The sequence below is a fragment of the Diabrotica undecimpunctata genome, chromosome 7 (genome assembly GCF_040954645.1).
Source record: "Diabrotica undecimpunctata isolate CICGRU chromosome 7, icDiaUnde3, whole genome shotgun sequence".
NCBI lineage: Eukaryota > Metazoa > Arthropoda > Insecta > Coleoptera > Chrysomelidae > Diabrotica > Diabrotica undecimpunctata.
Genome location: NC_092809.1, coordinates 25,333,939 through 25,353,051, shown reverse-complemented (window position 1 = coordinate 25,353,051; position 19,113 = coordinate 25,333,939). Strand labels below are relative to the sequence as shown.

Here is a 19,113-nt window from a genome sequence, read left to right as displayed (position 1 = left end):
ACATAAGGATTCTTCTAGGAGGGTTGTTCTGCTGTGATCTTGCCAGATGTCCTGCCCATCTTAGTCTTCCTATTTTTATAAAGGATACTACGTCTTTACCACCAAATATATGTTTATATCTGTGATATATCTCGTAGTTGTACCTCCTTCTCCAAACACCATTTTCACAGATGCCACCAAATATTCTTCTCAGGATCCTTCGTTCAAATATAAGCAGGAGATTTTCATCTGCCTTGGAAATGGTCCATGTCTCCGACCCATATATCAACAATGGTTGTATAAGGGTTTTGTATATGGTTATTTATATAAATATCCTCGTACATAGTACAAAATCATTACCGCCATAAAGTTAGGGATTTTAAAATAGACCCAGAGAGATTGGTAAACTCATCACTGGCCTACCTGCACCCCGTGGCAGGTATAGATCGTAAACCGCTAAGATTTGTTAATTTGACAGAATTACATTGGTTTTTATTTGGCAATTCCACAAAATTCTATTGATAGCTACCTAAAACTATGCGAAAAAAAAATTCTCTTCATTTGCCCTTGTTCCTTTATCATGGATCGTGAGCTGCTCATTGATTACGTTTTGAGCCAACGCGGACGAAAAATAATAGTTATCAATAATTTCAAATTTCAAAAGATTATAAAATCGAATTGCCTTTTGTGGACTTGTTTTTTAGTTGTTTTGCACTGGTGGCAGATCATTCTAATCAAACAGAAAAAGATCAGCTTAATTAAGTTCTTTAAGTCAACTGTACAAGATGTTTCTTGTAGACACGGCATAATATTACTGTAGATTACCCTTTCTGATATTCGATTTTTAGATTTCTGATTAAATTATCAAAGTAACTTTGTCACAGTTTTAGATTTTAGGTAGATCATTCTAAAATATTCAATATCTCAAAAAGTATGCCAGATATTACGTTGACTTTTCACCTTTTCAAAAGATTTTTGGTTTTTTTTATTATGACAGTTTTACATCAGACATCATTTAATTAAAGTTTGATTGTTGGTTAAATTTTCTAGACTTTAATTGTAAGAAGAATAAGAAAATTAATATTTACAAAACTATTACATACAAACCAAAGTATGTATATAAAATATATTATGCATTATCCATTTGAGAAAAGTACGGTAATAATAATAAGTGCGAATCGGTGTAATATTGAAGATGGTGGTCTATTAAAAACAACCGACAACATCTAGTATGCCCGAAAATAATTTTTGGTAATAGACCACTTAATTCTAGAGAACTTCGATATTTTTTTTTAATTGACACAATTTCCATGTTTCGTGAACGGTGGATGAAACACCCTGCATATTTAGAAGTTTAAATCTAAATACAAATGTATGTCAATATTGTTCTTTAAAGTTTGTTAAGAAATACATTTTTCTTGCTAGATATTTTTGATAAAAATTCAAAGTGTCAAAATTGGAAAATCATTTAGTATAAATAACTAATTTCTGTGTAGAATTGCAATTGTACTCTTATAATAAGTTTTGCAATACCAGCTGAAGATTCAAATATTTTTTTGACTTAACCGCAAATGGATCATTTTTTAAAATTCAATAAAGTAATTTTTCACATGAAACGTAGAAATATGCAAAGAACTTATTCAAATTTTAAAACAAGAGAAGACTTTATTTTATCAAAAAAATTCCAGTTGCCTGAAAATGACCATTATGTGTTTATATTTCTATAATTATTTTAGTTGCGGAAAATATTCTGCACTTGGAACACAATCACTTAAACGACCTTCGAAAACTAAGCCGTCAAGTGATCAGCCTCTTCTGCAAGATGAAAGCTCAAGAGGACTTATTGAAGAGGCCATCAAATATCATTTACCAAAAGGTTGCAACTTCTTCTTTCAAAGAACACCTGACAACAACAGAGATCTCTTGTATTCGGAGGAATATTAGCAACGATCGTTTGCCTTTTATGCGACCTGTACCAAAGACAATGGGGAAGCGCATCAAGCAATCTGACAGATGAATCTGAATACAGACTGCGATTAATGTTTTGTGTGGCATAAAGATTCGCAACAAAATATTATTTTTTTTTGGCATTCTGTCGAATGTAGAGGCATATTACATGGATGGTATATTTCAATATGATCCAAAATTTTTCTTGCAATTATTTACCATCCATAGCTGATTAAATAGGCATTACGTGTTTCATGTATTCTGTGTTCTTCCCGACAAACGCATAGAAACTTACGTCACGGTCTTTACTTAATTAATTCGTTGCTCCGAAGAAGTTGGTGTCGTTTTAAGTCCAATAAAGACTTGTGGCTGATTTTGAAATTTCGATTTACGAGGCCGTAATTGCCGTTCGGTCATCTGCTAAGCGAATTACGTGTTTATTTCACTTGACTTAAAGTTGGTTTCGAAAATCCAAAAAAACTTAATATGTCTTACAAGAGGGGAGATCCCAACGGCAAGTGGCTGCACCACTTATTTGTCTTACCATTTTTGGACCCAGAACGAGTCGGCGATTGTTTTGTCAACGATTTCATGCGGATATTCCTAACTTCATATATGAAAATGGCCGATTATATGGTAGAGAACTACATAAGTCATAAGCCTCTTTTCCCTCTAACTGTTTGGGCATCCCAGTCTAGCCATATATATTTCACCACAAATCCATGCGAATCCTTTCATTCCAATCTTTCCAACTGTTTTTAATAAATGTTTTTATTATAAAGTTCACTATCGAAAAATTATGCAACTGAATTTTCAGATCTCAATACCGTTTAGATGGGCAGTTACGTCTAATAGTCCACACCGTAAGAAACCCGTTTAGTCATTTTAAGATAACTTAATAAAAACTGTAAATTTGACGTTAGTATACTTTTTAAATTATCACTAAGGGCACACGCGATTCTTTCGTTCTGGTATACTAGACACTCAACAATTATATGTTTCACTGACAACTGAGTGTTGCACTTGGTACACATCGGAGCAGCCTCCTGGTTGAAGATATGTTTGTGTGTAAGGAAAGTATGTCCTATTCGAAGTCGGTTGATGATGACTTGGTCTTTTCTATTATTTGGTAAGATGAGTTTGGTTCCTACTTGACTTAGACATTCTTTGAGTTTGTTAGCAGTGTGATCCCAAGTAGTTTGCCACGCTCTGTACACGTGGGCTTTGATATTTACTTTGTGATCAGTCCAAGGCATTTGATTTATGATAGCAATACTTTGGTCGGTGGTTGCATTGTAATGCACATTTTGGTGCTTGAAATGGGTCTCTTCTAGGCATATGACTAAAGGAAGATATTCGTATATAAGAAGTTTAATGGATTCTATATGTGTAAAATGACCGTTGGGGTTCCACTGTAATATGAATGTGCTGGCCATTAACTCTTTATGTGTTAACTATTTATTGTTGAGAATTTGATTCTTAGTCAGTTTCGTCAGTAGAAGAAGGACTGTTGAGAAACAGTTTCTTCTTCAATCTCGTGATATTGTTTTTTAAAGTTTTATTTTGTATTTGAGAATATATAAAGTTTAAAATTTAAGGGCCGGACTCCTTAAAGCAAATTGTTTAAAATAATTTCTTAATTTAATAAATTACTACATAAACGAGAAGTGTAACAAGTAACCAATGTTCCGCATTAGAAACCAGCGCCTGGGGGCAAAAATGCTGATAATGAGTTTACCTATCTGCGGTGATGAGTTTACCTATCTCCGAAGGATGCCGGTGATCAGTTTACTATATCTCAGAGGTCTAATAATTTTATGGGGGCTATAAAGTGATGAGTTCGTACACATCCAGAATTTCCATTTGTATTTGTACAGGATGTTTTTAAATACATAGTAAGTTTCTAAATTTTAAGTTGTTTTAACTTCATTATTTAAAACATATTTTTATTAATGTTGAGTCGTAGCTATTTGCAGGCACTGTAAATCCGGTGGTATAGATTTTTGGGTACACGTAAACTCATCACCAATTACCATAAATACCCTCGTACATAGTACAAACTCATCACCGCCATAAAAATAGGGTTTTCAAAATAGACCCTAAGAGATTGGTAAACTGATCACTGGCCTACCTGCACCCCGGATCAGGTATAGACCATAAAATCCCAGAAAACGGCTAATTTTTGTAATTTCACAGAATAATCCAAATCCAGATGTCTTAAATACAACTGCAATTTATTGGTTTTTATTTGTGAATTCCACAAAATTATATTGATAGCTACCTAAAATCATGCGAAAAGAAAAATTTCTCTTCATTTGCCCTTGTTTCTTCAACATGGATAGTGAACTGCTAATTGATTACGTCTTGAGCCAACGCGGACAAAAAATAATGATTATCAATACTTTCAAAATTCAATTGCGAAAGACTCGAAAATCGAATTGCCTTTTGTGGACTTGTGCGACGAAAGGGTGTAAGGCTAAATGTCATACAACTGGTGAGTAGAAATTTTATACCGTTTTTGTTTAGTTGTTTCGCACTGGTTTTCGCGAATTATCCTGACCAAACAGAAAAAAATCAACGTAATTAAGTTCTTTAAGTTAACTGTATAAGATGTTTCTTATAAGGCATAATATTACTTTGTTGCTGTAGATTACCTTTTCTGATATAACATTTTGAGATTTCCAATTAAATTGTTAAATCCACATTGTTATATATATACAGGGTATCCAATTAAGTCGGCACCATATGTGAAACCTTTTTATATTTAGTTTTATGAATTTTGTTATATAAAATAATTATGTTACACAAAAAGTTTTGAATGATCTAAAACCTAGAATACAATGATCAGATATTAAATTTTCTTAGTTGTATATGCGATTTGTCAAAAAAATGAATTGTGGATATTCTCAAGTCTTAATTGGACTCCTTATATATATATATATATATATATATATATATATATATATATATTAAAAAGCGATAAACGCTTGTAGTCAACGCTGATCAGTTAGACTACAAAACACAACTATTTGGGTGTGCAGCTGAAGAAAGGACAAATAAGTACTCTGTTTAGTCTACCAAGCTTTCGCAAATCTTTATTTGCATCATCAGGGTGCTACAATAAACAAAATTAGTACAAATTACAGAATAAAAATTATTTTGTATCTTACACTAATTGAGGTTAATTGTCATGATGTTTATAAAATCGAATGAACAACTCATCTGGCTCCTACAAATAATGGCGAAAACTGACCAAAAAATGTAAAAAATTGCTTTTAAACGCACTCTAATTGTGGGATCTTTATACAAGTCATTGCAAGATAAAGTACAGCATACTGTACTTAAGCATTTTGATGCATTCTGTCACAATAAATGCGTTGCTGATTACTTCAAATTTAAAAATTTCCGCCAATGATGCCCTAAAATGTAAAGCTTTGCACGTGTAAAAAATTAAGTTTCCTTCGACTTCAATGCACTAATAGCACACTCAAGGTTTTAGCTTTTCCTATTTTTTAGACATTTTATAGGTATTTATTTCCTCTCCAAAATCGTCTATTATTTTCAAGATAGTCAAATAACGCCAAAACAGTAAGACTTAGACCGAACATAAGCTTAACAAATTATTTCGAGAATTCAATGAGGAATATAAAAATGCAATGAAAATCAAATAACGAAGTTGGGACTACTTCCGATAAAAACAAAAATAGCAAATGTTGACAAATATTTTCATTTTAAAGTTCACTATCGAAATCCTATGTAACTAAATTTTTAGATCTCAAAACCATTTAGATTGTCAGATACGTCTAATAGGCCACACCGTGAGACATATTAATATCTCAGTTAAATTTTAAAGCAACTTGCTTAAAATAATTTCTGATTTTATTAAATTATCACATAAACGAGAAGTATACCAGGTAAGAGGCAATCTTTCGCATTAGAAACCAGGCAAAAATCCCGGTGATGAGTTTACCTATCTGCGGTGATGAGTTTACCAATCTCCAAAGGATGCCGGTGATCAGTTTACTATATCTCCGAGGGTCTAATAATTTTATGGTGGGCTATATAGTGATGAGTTCGTACACGTCCAGATTTTTGAAGCGAAGCTTCTATACTGGCTATGTATTTCTTTTTTCTCTATAGTAAAATGCTGAATCGACCGTCACGGAACTATCGCGATGAAAAGGCGTCGTCACGGCTAGCGTCATAGAATAGAGGTTCTTGACATCGATGCACTGATCTCGATCAATTAGTTTCTAATCATCATATATTTACTCTAAGCAGGTCTAAATTAAAAACTGCATAAAAAATATCTAACAAAATACAGACATTAAATGAGAAGTAAAAAATTAAAAGAATATCTGCCAATAAAAGATTTAATCCATAACGATTGTCAAAATTTAAAAGTCATTAATGTCATCCGATTAATAACAATATTGAATCATCTGTTTAAAGTTGTATGACACTTTTCGTTTTAAAATAATTTCATATAAATACAATCATTATTTTTAAACATGTTATAAAATTAAATTTACTATCAAATGATATTTATTTATATTTTATTAATGACTTAATTTTTCGTCTACATTTGACAGGTTTGTCTTTAGCAAACATAATAATTTATTGAATTATTTTAATATAATTTGTTTAACATATAAAATAATAAATAAATAATAAAATTACTTTAAAAATTTTAAAAATAATATTTAGATCTTAAAAATACGGAAAACATATTATGGCTTCGAGTTAGTCTACTGTACCATCTTCTTTTAATAAAAAATTGCTAATTGCAAATATAATCAAAATAACGTTTTTTAAATTACGAATAAAATAAATTCGATACGGTTTCTATTTGCATAAATATCACTACAGATACTAAATTTTTGGTATATGACCGTAATACCAGGAAATGCACGATTTGAAATATTAATTTATCATGCACGAACACTCATATATGATTTATTATTACTCGTTAACTAAAGATCCTAACAATTAGGTCTCTTATTCTTTCGCTCTGAGGTATTGTTCATAAATTCTAATAATAGATTAACATCTGGTATGACATGCTTTACACATTAAACTGTACTAAGAAATTATAGACCTCACACACAGTTAAGGTAAGATTTCTTTATAGGAGAAACGGATTTTGTTATCTAGTACAGATAATTATTTGACAACACACAGAGATAATGGGAAACTAGGAACAAAACAGAAATAACTAGAAAATTTTGAGCTATGATAAGCTATATAAGAGCTATGTTGACGACTTCCTAATTTTTCAGAGCTTTAAGTTCCAAAGCTGCCAAATCCAAACATCATAAATAAATTTATTTAAAGGTTTTGTCTGTTGAAAAGTTGCATTGCGATTACATTTTTGGGAGGACGCAATTTAATTTTTTTTGGATGTGTGGGGGTGGTTGGTATAAGCTTATGTTCAAGTTTGTGCGGTCGCCACACTTGTCCCCCGGTCGCCATCTTGGAAAAATGGGGCAAATTGTTTTCGCCTTGTATCTCGTAAATTAGCAACCCTACAGAAAATTTTTTGAAACATTATTTGTAGCCAATTAAATTGCCTACAACTTATTACTTTTAATCGTAAAATGGAAAATAAAAAAGTTATAAACAAAAATAACTAAAAATGTTTGAACAAATTTTCTTTTGGGCCTTAGAACTTTTTCCTTTACACTAAGAATACAATTTCCTTTACAATAAGAATACATCAGAGCAATATTATAGAGAGTGTTAACTGAATAATTTTTACTACAAACGTGTTTAATTTCATTAATTTCTCTGGTATTTTTTTATTCATATAATTTATTATTTTTTTAGTGGTATCTCCATTGTGCCTAATACGAGGATAGATTGATATTAAACTAGCCTTTGATAGATGGCGCTACTTGATACCGAATTGGTTTCGGTGTTGACATTTACCATTCATGACATGACGTCTGTCAAAATTTTAAAGTTTTAAAAAAATTTAGTTTGGATTTTACAGCCGTCAAAAGCAAGCAAATTTTGTGTTTTCGGAGAAATGGAAAAAGTCGGGTATCGTTCGGTGATTAAGTTAGTCCACAAAAAGGGTAAAACGAATGTGCAAATCAAAGCCGACCTGGACGAAGTTTATGGTGAGTTTGCACCTTCGTTAGTAACAGTAAAATTTTGGAAAACTGAATTTGTTCGTGGTCGTACGAGTGTTTCTGATGATGAGCGTCCCGGTAGGCCAAATGAAGTCACCACGCCGGAAATGATCAACAAAGTCCACGACATGATTATGGCAGGTCGTCGAATTAAGCTCCGCGCCGCGCGATCGGTGCTGCGTTTGCTGACAATCGATCAAATGCAAAAACGTGTGGCCACTTCGGAGACGCTTTTAGCGATGATACGGCGTTATCCGAAGGATTTTTTTCGCCGATTTATCACTGTTGATGAAACCTGGGTGCATTATTACACACCGGAAACCAAAGAACAGTCGAAACAGTGGCGCAAACGTAGCGAAGGGCCGCCGAAGAAGGCAAAGAGTGCACATTCGGCCGGCAAAGTGATGGCGACTGTTTTTTGGGATGCGAGGGGCATCATCCACATCCACTACTTGGAAAAAGGAAATGCAATCATTGCCGATTCGATGCCGAATTACGTCGAAAACGCCCCGGTTTGGAACGCAAAAAAGTGCTCTTTCACCAAGACAATGCACCGGCTCACCGATCGGCCGTCGCCATGGCAAAATTACACGAATTGGTTGAACACCCTCCGTATTCCCCAGATCTTGCCGCCAGCGATTTTTTCCTGTTTCCAGACCTAAAAAAATGGCTCTGAGGACGCCGTTTCGCAACAAATGATCAAGTCGTCGCTGAAACTTCGACCTATTTTGAAGAGCTCGAGCAGAAGTACTATTCGGATGGGATAAAAAAATTGGAACATCGTCTTACTAAGTGTATCGAGCTAAAAGGGGACTATGTTGAGAAACAAATCGATTTAATTCAAAAAAACTTGTTTTTTCTATCAAAGGCTAGTGTTACATCAATCCACCCTCGTACACTGATAATTTCCAGGCGAGATAATATTGAGCATAAAATTATATATTTAAAAAGTTGTTTTCCAGCTATTGTTTTTTCATTTTCTTTTATGGTCCAGGCTGCGGTTCAGAATCTAATTCAGTATCGAAGGTGAATGTTTGCGAAAGAACGGAAGTTAGAATTGGCGTCATTGTGGGTAGTTCACTGCAGAGCTTTTGAGGCCTACTTGTCGGCAAACAAACATACGTTCACAGTTTCCCTTGCATCTGCATAACATTAATTTCAGAAGTACGGGGGGAGTTTTGATTGGTATCCAAATTTTCCATGTTGTTTCCAGCCCCAATCTTCAGGATCGTGTGTTTCCTATTAATAAACACTGAAAACGAACTGCGTCTTATGTTGGCGGAAGCGATGATAAGTTAAATGTAATTTTGATAACTGTCTTGGTAAATTGTTTGCATCTTATGCTATTAGAGAATCATTGTTATTTCTACTATATATACCAAAGATGGCTCGACTTTTTCACTGAGAAATAATGCTGTTCCGTTAGTTAACTCAGGATGTTTCTGTAAAATTTTGATGAGTTTAAGTTTGTCGATCTTGTAAGCTACTAATGTTGTGTCGCATCCTGAAAAAGCATTGAGAAACAGCAAATTCTCTGCAATGACGTCGCCATATATAAAATTTGACAGATAGTATAATTGATGCGATTTACACCCTTTTGAAGGTTTAAAAAAATCGACACTTTGGACACACAACATTGGACTGCTCAAGAGTGAGTGAGTTGGCTGGCATTAACCGGTGGAAAAAGTAGTCCTTCTTTCGATCAGGGAAAAAGTATGTTTTCTATAGGTGAAATCCTATAACATCGACCTTGTGTTATTAGTTTAATAAATATAACTATGATTGTCGTCTAATTTAAAGGTTTTTAAACCTATTTCCGCAGCTTAATTCAGTTGGCTGGCATTAACCAGTAGACAAAGTTTTCGAGCAAGGAACAAGTACGTTCCCAGTATAGGTGAAATCCTATAAAATTGGCGTGTCATTATTTTAATAAATATAACCATGATTGTCATCTAATTTAAAGGTTTTTAAACGTATTTCCGTAGCTAGTTTCAACTACTAAAATATTTCACTGAATAATAGTCCAACTGGCCCGAAAACGTTTTGAAAAATTGTAATCCTTTAGGATAAATTTTACCTATGTATTTTTTAATAAAATATACTATTACACACTAATCACCTTAGATATGCGGATGACATACTTCTCGTTATACTTCTGATCTCCTCGGAACGACAAGAACTAGAATTAATGCTGAATGAACTTCATGAAAAATCACTGCAAAAAAGCCTAAAAATTAACTTCAACAAAACAAAAGTAATGACAAACACGGAAGACTAAGAGGCAATAAAAATACAAACAGAAAAAATAGAACAGGTAAATGAGTATATCTATCTAGGACAAGCAATCAGAGCTAACAGAGAAAATCAAACAGCCAAAATATCGAGACGAGTAAGAATGGGATGGGCAGCGTTCGGCAAACTTTCTTACGTTCTAAAAAATCAAACAATCCCTCTATACTTTCGAAGCAAGGTATATAACTCCTGTATAATACCGGTGCTCACCTACGGAGCACAGACATGGACATTTACACAGGCCAATTTGGATAGGATAAGGAAGGCACAAAGAGCGATGGAGAGACAAATATTGGGTATATCACTTAAAGATAGAAAGCGTAACCAGTGGATCAGAACCAGAACAAAGACAGTAGACGCGATAGAACAAGCAGCAAAACTGAAATGAAAATGGGCTGGACACAATGAACGTCTCCAAGACGGACGATGGAACAATGCCATCGGAAAGTGGCGTCCATACAATGCAAAGAGATCAAGAGGCAGACCACAGATGAGGTGGAAAGATGACATCAGAAAACAAGGAGGTCCCACATGGCCGAGAACAGCTCAAGATAGGAAAAGATGGAGAGAACTGGGGGAGACCTACATCCAACAATGGAAGGATAGAGAATAGGTTAAAAAAAAATTACACACTACAAGTCTTCTTTTTTTTGGAAAAATTTAAATTATTGAACTGCATTCTGCAAAGAATATCTTGGCTAAATTTGGTTTGCAGCATCCATTATAGAACTATCCAGAGCAGCACCGAATCTAGAATATAATTATCATTACCAGAATGATTGTCAACATTCGGTAGCGGATAGAGACTGGAAGAACAAGAAGAGTTAAAACAATATTATTATATATTATGTATCAAGAAAAGAGTTTTATCCTTAAAAGTTATTATTTCGGGTTTTCGATCGGAGTACTCAGTAGTTTTATGTTTTCGTGTGAAGATCGACCCATTCCTAGTCATTCGGAAGTTAGTCGAATAAAGGTCGATTTATACATATCCGTGTTGTGTCCGTTCCGAGTTATGACAGTGCCTGGCAAAAAAAACAATAATGTACTCTTATGAGTATATTTATACATTGCCGTTTTCCGGACGGCACCTGTCCGTGCCCGGTCTGAAATTAATCGCAAACGATATTTTTGTGTATAAACAACAACTGTGCAAACGTCCGCACAGACGTGTATAAACACGATTTTATTGTTTTGTAAATGCGAGTTCTGGTAAACCGACAAACAGGAGATATTGTGCGGTTAGTATGTAATGGTTTTTATCTGTATTAAAGAAAAAGAAAAAAGAGTACTGCTATATTTTTGAAATTTTGTTCCATCGTCCAACAATTCTCTGTATATTTTAAATTCTCCTTCGGTTTGTCTTTTTTCCACATGCACACTCCATCTTCTTTGTTTTCGAATTTTCTGCTTTTGCTTTTTTTGTTTATCAAGTAATAATGCCAACACAGTGATATCTTCTATCCAAGCCGCCATATTTTCAACTCTCTTTTACACAGAAATATGTAATAAAGTTTTCTTCTCTATTCGACCCGGTACGTACAATTTATTAAATTTGGTTGTATGAATCCTTATACAGTCCATCTAATTTACAAACCGTTGCACGTCATTATCTACGTCAGAGATCGAAGTTGACATTGTATAAAAAAATCCTGAATCCATTTTAAATCAAATAGGTCACATAATTATTATTATACTCTTTACGACTATTTAAATTCTTACGTGACATTTTTGAAATAAAACACACTAATTTTGTTCTAAAAAGAACAGATTTTATTAAATAGGTAAAAATATAAAACAAGAGGTATTCACTTTAAAATTTAAAATAATAAAGTACAAAAAGTGTCAACACCGCAACTGTCAAATAAGTGTTACCAATTTATGCCAAAATTTCACCTTCGTTCGATTACAGTTACAGTGTGTTCCGAACAAATGTTCTTCATAAAAACGCTTTATAATGCATTTATACAAATTAAATGAAACATATTGTTGTCTATTTCTTTAAGTTAACATTAATAGAAATCTTTAAATATTAGTTCTACGCGTATATAATAAAATCTGGCTGTAATGCCAGTGTACTCGGCAAAGTGATTCTAAAATAGAACACACCTACCGCCTAAATATTTCGTGTTGGTATCATATGACGTCACGGGCTATGATCCGATGACGTGCAACGGTTTGTAAATTAGATGGACTGTACTAAGTCTTGCTTATATGATTAGCTTGCTGAGTCTGTACCCGAGTAACGTTTAGAACGGGATATTACGAAATATGTCACTGTTAAAGTGAATGAGTAGTCATGTTCGAGTGGTTATATGCCAGAGGAAGCAGTTATTTCTTCACGGGGGATTACAGACTTGATTAAAAAATATTGATAATTGCCTTATTGCATCCATTGTACTTTACATAATCTTCCAAAACACCAAGAAGGGCGAGTGATGGTTTACCATTTCATTTAGAGACAAAACTCTTATTTTCTCAATTGCTAGCAGAGTAAAAGGAACATAACGTATTGGTGTAGTTAGAATTGACATTTAAATATCCATATGCGAACACAATTTTAGAAAAATTAAATGTATGGTGAGGTATTATTGGGTCACATAATATAGTCGGTCCATTTTTAGTTAATTAAATTCTATCGCACCGAAATACGTTACTGCAGAATAATATTACTACTTCCCTCCACAATTTTGAACTAATTTTAATATTATTTTGTTATTATGACATTCGTTAATGAAATGACCTGTTCTTGATTAAGCTGTACCTTAGCGGATAATATTGATGGACAAAACGGTTCAGTAGATCCCTCGATGTACCTACCTAACCTCAAATGTCTGTGGGGATAAGTTAGCATCCCAATTTATGTACAACTTAATAAAAGAGCCTAAAATTAAAAGAACTAAGACTGAACTTTTCCTAAGATTTGTACGTCATGTTAAAAAATTTGTGAGATTGAAACTGATGATATTTTTCAGTCATCGTTAAGATAGGTATTTCAAAAAACCACTTAGTGAAATATGTTTGGAATATGTTCATTATCTTTTTTTATGCAAACAAATATTAGACAAGGCGAAAAGCTCCGGAAAAATATTCCCATATAATCAGTTACATGAGATACAGCATAAAAGGGTTCAAGAGGTCGCCCAGGCTCTCATTTGTACAATGAGAATTTATACCCGCATAAATTTGTGTCCTAGATCTTGTTTCTCTCTCTTAAGGTCGCGGCATATTATCGTGCACGTATAGTTTCCGGCACGTAGCGTTTCCACTCCAGCAATTGGGCTGCGCGTTCACATTTTCATACATAGAACGTTTCAGTTTGGTTCGGTGAAGATATGATCTCGCTTTTCTCGACAAAAATTATGTGCAATTGCTCTTCTACTTAACGATGAAGCATGAAAAACAGTGTTAAAAATAAGGTTTGAAGTACTTCCAATGCTAAGAGAAAGGAAGAAGGAATGTGAATACTGGACTTTATACAGAGAATTAATTGATGACGATGAAATATATTATGGATATTTTAGAATGAATAGGATTCAGTTTAAATATGTTTTAAATTGAATTTCACCTTCAGTTAAAAAACAAAATACTACATTTAACGAAGCCATACATATCAAACCAAAAAGTATTTTTAAAAAGAAGAGGTATCACTTCCGTACAAAAGTCCTAATTGTTTATCACTTCCGTGATTAACTGTCACAAAGCAATAAAAACACGTGCATAAATGAGAAAATAGCGTCGAAAATTATTTTTTTAAATACTCTGTATCAAAATCAAACAAATACCTAAATAAACAACGGGGGGAAAACGACGGACATCTAATTCACATTATCCTTACCAACCGGTTACGACTCATTATGTAGCCGTCGGCATCAGTAAAATATTGTTTTCAAATATACTGAACGGAAACGTTAAGTGTCTGAAACGCTATGTTCCGGACAGTGTGCGTTGTTCATATTTAAAACCATTTAAATTATATTTTTCGGAAACGCTATGTGCTGGAAACGCAACGTGCACGATAATATGCTACGACCTTTACACACGCCGCAGCCCGAGCGCCCGTCCTATCATAAGCGCTCATTTACGATTAAAAAACAATGTTTGAAACTAAAATAGGTCCAAAATACTTATCGGGAAATGATAGAAAAAGGTTTGAAATTGAATTTAGGTTGTTAGTAAATTCAAAAGTAATGTTTTTTACTTGTGTTTTGTGCCTTGAAAATCGTAATTTTGCGTTTAACAACTTCGCCTGGGCCACCCCTTAAACCTTATTTTAGAGTATCTCATGAAAGTGATCATGTAAAAAAATCTCATGGGAATATTTTTCCGAACGAACCTTGCCTTGTCTTTATAAGAATTTTAAATAAATTTTGCACAACACACTGTATATAATTGCTTCTATTGTTAAATAATCTAATTTTTTTATTGGAGCATTAATTATTTGAAGAAATGTATATATAACGGTGAATATAAAACAACCATGTTATTAAATCGGCTCTGTTTTTACGTAAAATATTTTGAAGTTGACCTACTCCGACGATTTAGATGTATAATACGCTTTACAATACCTACTTAAAACTAGTTTTTTTTCTTGTCACTTCATCTTTATTTGCTTTTGTTTCAGGTAAGTTGCCAGCTTTCTCTACGCTTCCAGCAATTATTTATAATATGGTATGTATTTTACACTACAATTTATTATAAACTAACAGCGAAACACTCGTTTATTTATACTCAAATAAGTGGCAGGCTATAGGTCGCAATAATTACGTAATAATTTTATATAATTGGATAATATGAATAGCCATTATAATCATTCTTGGCGAATAAAGTACTAAAAAAAGAGTGACAAACAAAGTCAGAGTTGTTTAATTGGTATGATGATAATTATACTGGACTCTAGAGTTGTAATGATGGACCAAGAATAATGAAAAGAGATGTATACCATCGAAGAGTTTCCAGCAGATTGAATTAAACATAGATGGACAGATTCGAACGTAGTTATAAGGATCGAATGGTTTTTTAATGTCCCTTTGTCCGCTTCTTCTCGATCGACGATGATAAATACAATAAAACGTTGAAGTTGTGGAGTAAAAACGTTGGTTTTATTGACAGCTACTGATAATTACACGATAGATGTTAGTTAGGTAACTATCTACAACAGACTGCCCTCAAATGAGCTCAAATCTCCAATTATATATATATATATATATATATATATATATATATATATATATATATATATATATATATATATAACGAGTTTATTACAGCTGCCGCCGTTTCTCGCAACCTAGCTTCCAACGCTTGCGATCGTTCCAGTCATCTACTTGTATACCCCTATCTTCCATTGCATCTTTTACTTCTTGTCTCCACGATCTTCTTGGTCTTCCCTTTTTCCTGCGGTTGGTGGGGATCCACTGTAACATTCTCTTTGGCCATCGTTGATCATTCATCCTTTCTACATGGCCATACCATTTCAGCCTTTTGCATTCTATACTTTCAAGGACGTCAATGTCTATGCCCATACGCTCTCTGATTTCAGTATTCCTTACTCTATCTCTTCTAGTGAGTTGGCAACATCTTCTCCAATAATTCATTTCGATTGCTTTTATTTTGGATGCGTCATTTTTATTTATTACCCAAAGCTCTGAACCATATGTAGCAATGCTTTCTATAATACTTTTGTATATCCTAATTTTTGTGTTTCGGGTGATGTGGTTATTCCAAAGTATACTATTCAGTTGACGTATTGCTGAATTTCCTTGACCAATTCTAGTAGCTATTTCTTTTGTATTCCGACCATTGTTTGTAATGTTTACACCGAGATATTTATAGCTATCAGTATTTTGAATTTGTTTGCTTCCTAGTTCTAAGTGCTTTCCTTCACCTCCCACTACTACGTACTCTGTTTTTGATGGATTAATTGATAAGCCCCACTTCGTATATTCTTCATCTATCTTTCGTAACATGTAGTGGATATCATCTTGATCTTCTGCAAGTATTACTTGGTCATCAGCAAAATGCAAGCTGTACAGTGTATGGCCTCCAATTTTAACACCCATAGGTTCACATTTTCTTTTCCAAATATCCAAAACCCCCTCCAAATAAATCTTAAAGAGTGTAGGTGCAATGCAGCAGCCTTGGCGAAGTCCTTTGGTCACTTTTATCTTTTTTGTCACTTTTTGTCCAATCTTTATTACACTCGTCATATCATCGTACAACTCCCTTACATCATTAATGTAAATCGGTGGAATATTCTTGTCTTCTAGCACCTGCAATAGCTTGGCTAATGGGACACTGTCCTTCGCTTTTTGAAGATCAATAAATACCATGCGTGTCTCCATATTATGTTCCAAACGCTTTTCTATTGTTTGTTTTAGGCAGAACACATTGTTAGCAATCTCCAATTTATAATCTCACAAATAATGTATACCTCAGCACAGAGGTTATTGCTTCTATCATACTAACAAACTTTGAACTATGAGCTTACAATACAATTTAATCTAGGCCGTAATTGCAACACTTAGGAAGTTCAGTTGGAAAATATATTATTCGGCAATTTATTACGTTGTAGGTAAATGAATTAATTATTAAAATATTACACGATATGTTTTCACAATGTTTCAATTATACACGGTGAAACTATAAAATATTAAGTTAGGAATAATGTGAGATTACAAATTAAGGGATTAATTTGTGATTGAACATAGATTTATTGCAACCCATAAACACAAATAAAATCTCAAAGCTCAAAAAACCAAATTAATAGAAATACTAAAAAAACGGAATTTATGGCAAAAATATACTAAGTGACATAGAAATCCAAATATCCCTTATAAATTATTATACTTTTAAAATATTTTATACAATTATACAGGGTAGCAAAATAAGCAATCGGTCAAAACGTCAGTATGATTAAAACAACTTACATGAGAAACTCAGACTCTGTTAAATAGCTGTCGAGGAGAGCACCCTGTTTTTGGCTTAAGCGCCTGTTCAGGGTATGTGTTTATAGTAAAAAGTCGGTTCGCTATATTTACGCGGGTTTCGGATTAACAAAATTATGCTAATGACTCATTGATAACCAGTTGCAGTAAACGACTTCCCAGAAAATTAGGTAAAAAAAAAATCGGTTGCCTGTAAAGTCGGTTTTACGGGCGAAGATTTTACGTGACAACGTCTTTTTCTCGGTAGAATATTTATTGATATGAATATTATTAAATTGCACAATAGGAACAAGGAATTGAATGAAAATAAGAATTGCACAAATTTTAACTATAGAAATATATTTTGTTTACTAAAACATTGTACATGTAAACTTAAACTTAACTAATTTCTATTTGAGTGATTTTGTTGAGGATAGGACGATGATAGGAGAAATATGAAATGAAAGGAAGTGTTTCTGCTGTAATGTGTCTTGAACGCCAAGAACGCTCGAGAAAGACAGAGACGCTCGATCATGTTTGAGTGGGAGAGAGACGCAAGGCATTCGCCGGTCCGGCGGGCCTCTCTCTCGTTCGGTGACTCATCGTAACAGACGTGAGCGGGCGTTACACTTTTTCATGAATGACTCCGAGCCACAACCTAATTTAAGACGTTGTCACGTCAAAACTGCATTAATGGTCATATTTTAAAATACATTAAAATAACATTAGGGTAGGTATAACCTTGGGTATAACCCAAGGTAATTTGTTACAATATTGCAGTTGAATTGATTCTTTGCCAGTGTTGACATTGTATGTTTGGTGGAAATATTTAAAATTGCCTAGACGTGTGTTAGATGTAGATAGTCTAATTTGTAGTGTACATAAGTATTTTACGGATGAAAAAGAAAATGGCGGTCCTTTAAAATCGGTAATGTCTGTTCAACAACGCGTATGTGATGCTCTAGGAATTAGCGAAACCAAACTAAGAGGAGTATTACAAAATCGCAATAATGAACGGCCGAAAGAAGATCACCGAAAAACTCGCCTATCATTGAAAACGAAAGATATTCCAGATGGAAAAAAATTTGAAATTCGTGATACCATTTATCGAATGCGAGCCAACAAGGAACATGTGACCTTAAATACAATTCTCTCGGAATTAAAAGATAGAAAATTTGACGAAATTGGCAGAACAAGTCTACATAATTTGGGTTTCAAATTTGAAAAGGAGGATAACAGAAAAGCCCTTTATGAAAGAAGTTCTGTTGTGCATAAAAGAATTAACTTTCTAAGAAATGTTCTAAATTAAAAGAAGAAAGGGCAAATTTTATATATTTAGACGAAACATGGATATTTTCTAGGGGTGCAACCAAGAGAATATGGCAAGATGATAACGTAAAGTCTATCAAACATACTGATGGAGAAGGGAAGCGACACATAATTTTACATGCAGGAGGGAAATCGGGTTTTATAGAAGGTGCTGATTTAATATTTTCATCTAAATCAAAATCAAGTGACTATCACGATAATATGAACACAGAAATGTTTGTAAAATGGTTACATGAAAAACTTCTCCCAGGTTTAAGTGAGCCCAGCGTAATTATTTTAGACAATGCACCTTACCATTCTGAAGTATTAAACAAAAGTCCAACGAATTCTTGGACTGTTAATAAAATTAAAGAATGGTTGACAAAGGAACATATACCATTTACACAACATATTTTAAAATCAGAATTATTACGCTTGGCAAATATCCACGCAAAACCAAAAACCTTTGTTGTGGATCAGATTATTGAAAGTTACGGTCATCAAGTTTTACGTCTGCCACCTTATCA

The 19,113-nt window shown here is 33.6% G+C and overlaps 2 protein-coding genes across 10 annotated transcripts in view; one reads left to right on the top strand and one right to left on the bottom strand.

The window, feature by feature from the left end:
- The window catches only part of LOC140445087 (tyrosine-protein kinase transmembrane receptor Ror-like), a 275,808-nt gene that overhangs the window by 86,868 nt on the left and 169,827 nt on the right, over positions 1–19,113 (top strand). The gene's annotated exons all lie outside the window — the stretch shown is intronic.
- Positions 1–19,113, bottom strand: part of LOC140445084 (uncharacterized) — a 107,731-nt gene that overhangs the window by 28,261 nt on the left and 60,357 nt on the right. Inside the window, exon 1 of one of the 7 annotated variants that reach the window (XM_072536896.1) lies at positions 14,925–15,038. The exons of the other annotated variants lie outside the window; for them this stretch is intronic. The gene's annotated coding sequence lies outside the window, so the exon portion shown is untranslated. Of the gene's footprint in view, positions 1–14,924; positions 15,039–19,113 lie in introns of those variants that run through there. 7 annotated transcript variants of the gene reach the window in all.